The following is a 6444-nucleotide window of genomic DNA, read 5'->3' as shown; positions in this document are numbered from 1 at the left end:
ACTATATTGATATTTATAGAAAAAAAAACTAGGACAAATTAAAACTGACAATGTCCGTAAACAGCTCAAAAAGAGTCAAATTATTTTCAAAATTTTATCGTGTATAGAAAATGCTAATATGAACATTCAGTGAAATTTTCAAGTATCTACAGTCATTCTTATTTTAATTACAACAAAATAAGAAAATTGTAACATGAGAAATCGAGTGAATATCAAATGTTGTAAAAATATAAATTTCAAACGCTCATAAAAATTTAATTTGACTTGCTTGTAGACATTTTTTTTTTGAAAAAGGTAGAAAAACTTGTGAGGAATCTTGTATTACATTTTCAAATCTAAAAAGATCTAAAAAGAAAATTTTTCATGAATTTCTAACTCAAAATAATTTGCAAATTTTCGTCATTTTTACGTATTTTGTCAATATTTGAACTTTAGATGCTTATAAAAAAAAATTGTGAACACGGATTTTTAATTTTTGTCATCTGCCTTTGAAACAATATATGAGGAACCTTCTATTAAATTTTCAAGATTTTTTAACCAACAAACAACATTTTATTGATATTTAAAGAAAAAAAAATATAAACAACGGAAACTACAAATGTCCGTAAACAGCTAAAAATAAGTCAAAATATTTGGAAAATGTTATGGTGTTTAGAAAATGTTAATATAAACACCCAGTCAAAATTTTATGTACCTACGGTCATTTGTTTTAGAGTTGAGCTAAAAACCAAAATCGATTTTCTTGAAAACAGATTTTGCGTAAAAATTCCCGTTTTTCCTTAATTTTTCTTTTGTTTTTCACGTTGCTTTTGAAAATTACTGGGAAATTTTTACTTTTAACCCCTCAAAGTACCAACTAGATTCACTTTCCTCTCAGAAAAGATACTGTTAAAGAAAATCCAAGCACTTTTACTGTCCTGAAAGGTGATGACAGACACAAAAAAAAAATAAATAAATAAAAAAAAAAAAAAAAAACACACATCATTGTAAAATCAATACATTCATCGTTTTACTCAGAATCTAAAAAATTATAAAATTATATTAAAAACGTTATATTATTGTTTGTTAAAAACATTTTTCTTTATATTATTTGATAGTTTTTTTTATGCCTGACTGCAGTTCCAATGTTGTCGATTGCATAGTAATACATGACGCCGAATCTTCCTTAGTTAATCGGTTTCTTTGAGTCTTTGATTGCACATGATTTAATATAAAAGAGACGATTCTCACAAAGAAAATTGTTAAAAATCTCTAAATTTTGACAGAATAATATATATCTGGAATATTTTATTCCATAATTCTAATACTGATTTGTCAAAATTCTGTCTGTTATGCAACATTTGATGACATTTTCTTTGACAATTCTTTGATACGTTTCCAGATATTCGCAAATTTCGTTTAAATTTTGCCGATGTGTTTCCTAATCTAATATATTATGTACACATGTAAGTCTTTCCGGTGCCATTGAAAATTTCCCCCATGCCAACCTTGGCACGCGTGCCATTCATTTGCTTGTCATTCCTGTCTAACATCATGTGGATGCGCAGACTCGTTTACATGTGTTTCATGAGGTTCAGACTTCAGATCATAGTTAAACAAGAATCCGAACAGCTTCTATATTGTTCTATGATACATAATGGATAGGCAACATGTGCTTATCATACGGGGACGAACAAGAAAATATTTTGAGTTTATAGAGGTCTTATCACAAATAGATTTACATATATATATTATATATTATGATAAACCCTCTGCTAGAATTAGGGACTATGATAAAAGCTGTCTTTTTTGTCTTCCCCATTCTGACACACTTGTATCCATGTTGTCAAAATATCCATTCATTAATATCTAAACTGCCATCAAAAATTACTAAGCAGTAACCCCAATAACGTAGTCTATTGGGAAACAATAAAACACTAAATTAGTCCGGAGAGTGAAAATAATTATTTTTAAATATTAATACACGATTATGAATACGACGACACTGTATAGGTGAACTCAGTGCTAGTATACCTCAGTTCACGGACAAATCATCATCAGTGTATCTAGCTTTGTGAAATAATTCAACCTATATGGGCAACTTTAAGTCTTAGATTGGATTTAGCACTTGGTGTATTTTTTAACATGGTTTAAACTACTTACTATCTAAACTTTTCTGAAATCTCTAAAAAACAATCTTCGTCAAACTAGATTGTCGTCAAATTCAATTAAGTTTTGAATATATAAGCTACACACATACATTTGGTTTTAAGATATAGTTTCTTTATTCAAGGCCATAAGCGTGATAATTTTATGCTTGCTTGTACCTGATCTTCCCGACTAACCAATGGCAATGACAATGGTAATGGCAACCATTTGTATAAAAAAAAAAAAATATAATAATTTTAATTTCTACTATTACTAATATAATCTCCAACCAATGGCAACTATTTAAAACAAAAAATAAGTTTCAAGATTATATTTTATACTTCAAAGGAGTCCATGGCCCAGAAAAGGTTAAGAATCTATGGTCTATATGAACCAATCGGTCAATTTCAGAAACCAAAAGCATAATATATTATTTAAACAAATATAAATGTACAATTTAATATAATTAAAAATGTTAATTTAATGTAAATAATTATGTTATGCTAATAATATATTGTAGTTGATTCTATAAACAATAAAAAAAAAACTAGAATGAATGGAAGACTAAGTTAATGAATAACAATTGTATTGTATATTTTACTGTATATATCATTAGTGAATATATAAAAATTAACTTACACATTTTTTTATCAAAATACTTAAACTTACTTAATAATCAACAAATTATAAATGTAAATAATATGTTTCAGCATCGTGAAAAAATTACCGGTACTTCATTGAAACATATTGGTATAAAAACGCCAATGAATATGAAAGAATCTCGTTTATTGGATCAACGCTTAATGAAAACTAATTTATATGTGAGTATTTACAAAATATCTTAAATTCATGAATTTATGTTTGTTAAACCTGTGATTATAGCTTTTAAAAGTACCAGCTGCACTTACTGTTGATCAAATTATAAATGATTTCAGAAGAAAGGCAAATTTGTAAGTAAACGGTACTGTTATTACATATTTTAAATGTAGAATTATTTTTATGTCCGTGTATATTGACACAATTAAAAGATAGTAGTTAAGTTATGATTAAAAATGTAATTTATAATTCTAGGTAAGTACAGTATTTCTGTAATAATATAGTATTTTTAATATTTTGTATTATTACTAATATGGGTATTTTGATCAAAAAATTTACTTATACGTATTTTTTTTTAAACTTATTTTAAACGTATATAAATTAAAAATATTTTACTAAACATTTTTTTTTTTTAAGGTCTGAAGAGTCTGATCTTAGTTTTGATCTTGTATTCACTGCTTTTAACCATGCAGTACCTGCATGGTGTTTATATTACATTGAAAAGATTCAGTATAATGAAGTAACTATATTTTTATACTTAAACTAGCCTTTACTTTTTAATTATAAGATTTTTTAGTTAAGTTTTGCATAACGAAACTAAATTATATGTGTCCGATTGAGTGAATATTTTCTAAATAATATTGATTTTTAGTGTCTATAAAAACTTAGTACGCGTATACTGTAAGTTATAGTTGAAAGATTATAATTATTGTGTTATTTGAAGGGCTTAGTGTAATTTTGTTTATATTTCATATTGTTTACATTTTTAATGGTCACATATATTATCAAAGAATTCCATAAAAAAAAAAATGTTTTCGTTATAAAATGTTGTATTTTCCTCACCAATAAAATATAAAATTGTCGATAGATAATTTATTAAATATTTTTTATCGTTTATTTATGGGTAGCACCTAAGTGATCATAAGTGTATGTGACTGTGTGTACTAGTGGTAAAAGGCATACATGTACATGTGAATACGACTCATCCATTGCTATTTCTTGTTCTATAAATATCAACATTGTGAAAACTGTATTAAGTATTAACTGAGTAACCTGATAAAATGTCTGAAAACGTATTTGAATTCTTCATGAAGCTAATTTCTAATTGACTCACCTAAATCATTAAAATAATTGTTTTGTTCAATATTATTACAGTTTTATAAGTGTAATTTTAAAGGATTGAAATGTTAAAATTTAAAAAAAAAATATTAGTAGTTTTAAAAGTAACTTAAGGGGATCGGTGATAGTATGTATTTAATAAATTTGGTTTTGGTAATATTTAATGTTCATGCATGTGACTGTGTATGACATAGGTATGTAGTAAATTATTATTAGTGTGTGCGTGCCTCCACACTACATTGGGTCATACACCCTCATACATACTAAGTACAAGTAACCATGTGCACGAATGAACGTATTATTCGACTTTAAGCAAATATTGTAGATTATAATCAATAGTATTTGCTTAAAGCCTGTACTTTTAGTCAATCTAACCAAACGACTTGATGATACTTCTGAAAACTGATCTGAATCTGTTATAATGTCTACTTGAGATCGATCATCAATCAGTCTACATTTTGTGATTTCTGATTTTAATTCCGAATTATTCGCATATGTAATTTCATAGATTTAAAAATATTTTAATCAAGTTTATAATAGTTGAAGAACAAAATTGGCAAATGTGAACATAATAATGAATTCATATCAGTTTTCAATAACCTTATCGCATTATTAGGTTATTTGGTATGATTGACAGAAGATTGGTATGTTTTGGTTAAAATAACTGATCGCCACCGACCATTACCTGCAAACGTGTAATTTGTATGGAGTTTTGTTTAGGCAATTCTTTCGTTCCTTGAGGTTACTCCACGTCTTTATGTGTGAATGATCCCTGCCAATCACCCGCATTATGCATCTTATACACACTCATGCACATGCCATTATTTCATAGTATCAAAATATTCAAAACCAATTTATAAACGTGAAATAGGTATGAAAAAAATTTAACTATTTACAAGTTTTTGATTTAAAAAATAAAAATGTAAATATGTTTGAATCCATAAACAAGATCACTTTGCATAAGTCGGGAAACACTTTAAATTTTTATATTAAAAATATTAAAAAATATTGAATATATTATGCTCTGACCAAAGCAAAGAAAATTTTTTTAACTAATTAACGAACTTTACATTTTTTAAATCAAACCATTAAAAGCTTAATGAATAATTTAAATGTTTGAAGAAATTTAATCGAATAACAGACTAATAGTTGGTATAATTTGAATAAGTTGTTGTTGATTTTGAGTTTAATTTAGCTGAAAATACTGCCAGGAATTGAATTCCTTTAATAATAATTTTTCAGATCTTGGAATGTATTGTGATTTTTGAAATTTTAATTATTCATACCAACAATTATACATATTTTATTATTCTACTATTGGTGGTGTTTAATTTATTTTAATTTTGTTTTGCAGATTATTAAAAAGTATCCTAATCGTCAATTGTCTGAATTGTATGGTCTAGCTCATCTCTTCAGGTTTATTAGTAAGTTACAATTATGTCATTATTAAACCATGTATAAATGTATAATTAAAGATTAATGGGAGGGGTATGTAGATTCAATGGTTATATGTTATAATATTATAAATCTGAAAACTGGTTAGGTTAGTCAAATATCATATTATAATTTATAAATAATAAGTTATAACATAGAATTATTTAAAATCACTTTTATAATTTTATCCTTTTAGGTATACTTAATTAATTATGCAACTCACTTAACACATATTTTAATTCAATTCATATATTTTTCAGATGTTATTTTAGGCTTGTTAGTGTGATGTTGGGAGGGAAGGGGGTTGATATTAAAATGCAAAAACTTGTGAAAAACTGGAATCAATACTTTTATTTTTTTTTATAAATATTAATAATATATATAGTACTAGCTGATCCCGTACACATTGTTGCCCGATTCGCAGCAGTATATTATCAGGTAGGAAATCTACCTGCGGTAGATCGCGGACTCTGTGCTGTTTGTACGTAAATGTATGATTTAATTCTAGAGTATCAAAGTTATACCAAGTTTGTCATTTTATTTAATTCTACCTATGGTGGATTAATATAATTAATTAATACAAAATCTTAACATAACCTAACCATACTAAAATCCGATTAACAAAAAAAAAGATCTAATCTACACACAAACATTCATAATAATAAAAATCAACAAACATTAACCAACAGCAACTAATAAACTAAATTTTTTATTATTTAGTTTATTTTTTTCTGGACAGATGGCACTGTTGTATTTTTGAAATCAAGTTTTCCTACTTTTCTAGTGGATTTTCCTAAAATTTTCTTCCATAAGAACCTTTTCCTGACAATTACAAACACAACAATAAAAGAATCAGCCAAATCGGCCCAGCCGTTCTCAATTGAGGAATTAAGATAAATTGTTGACTTCATTTTTATATGTATAGATATGATCATTTAATTAATTGGT

Source organism: Acyrthosiphon pisum, chromosome X (assembly GCF_005508785.2).
Source record: "Acyrthosiphon pisum isolate AL4f chromosome X, pea_aphid_22Mar2018_4r6ur, whole genome shotgun sequence".
In the NCBI taxonomy this organism is placed as follows: domain Eukaryota; kingdom Metazoa; phylum Arthropoda; class Insecta; order Hemiptera; family Aphididae; genus Acyrthosiphon; species Acyrthosiphon pisum.
The sequence above is the reverse complement of the archived record's forward strand: the minus strand, read 5'-3'. Positions refer to the sequence as shown.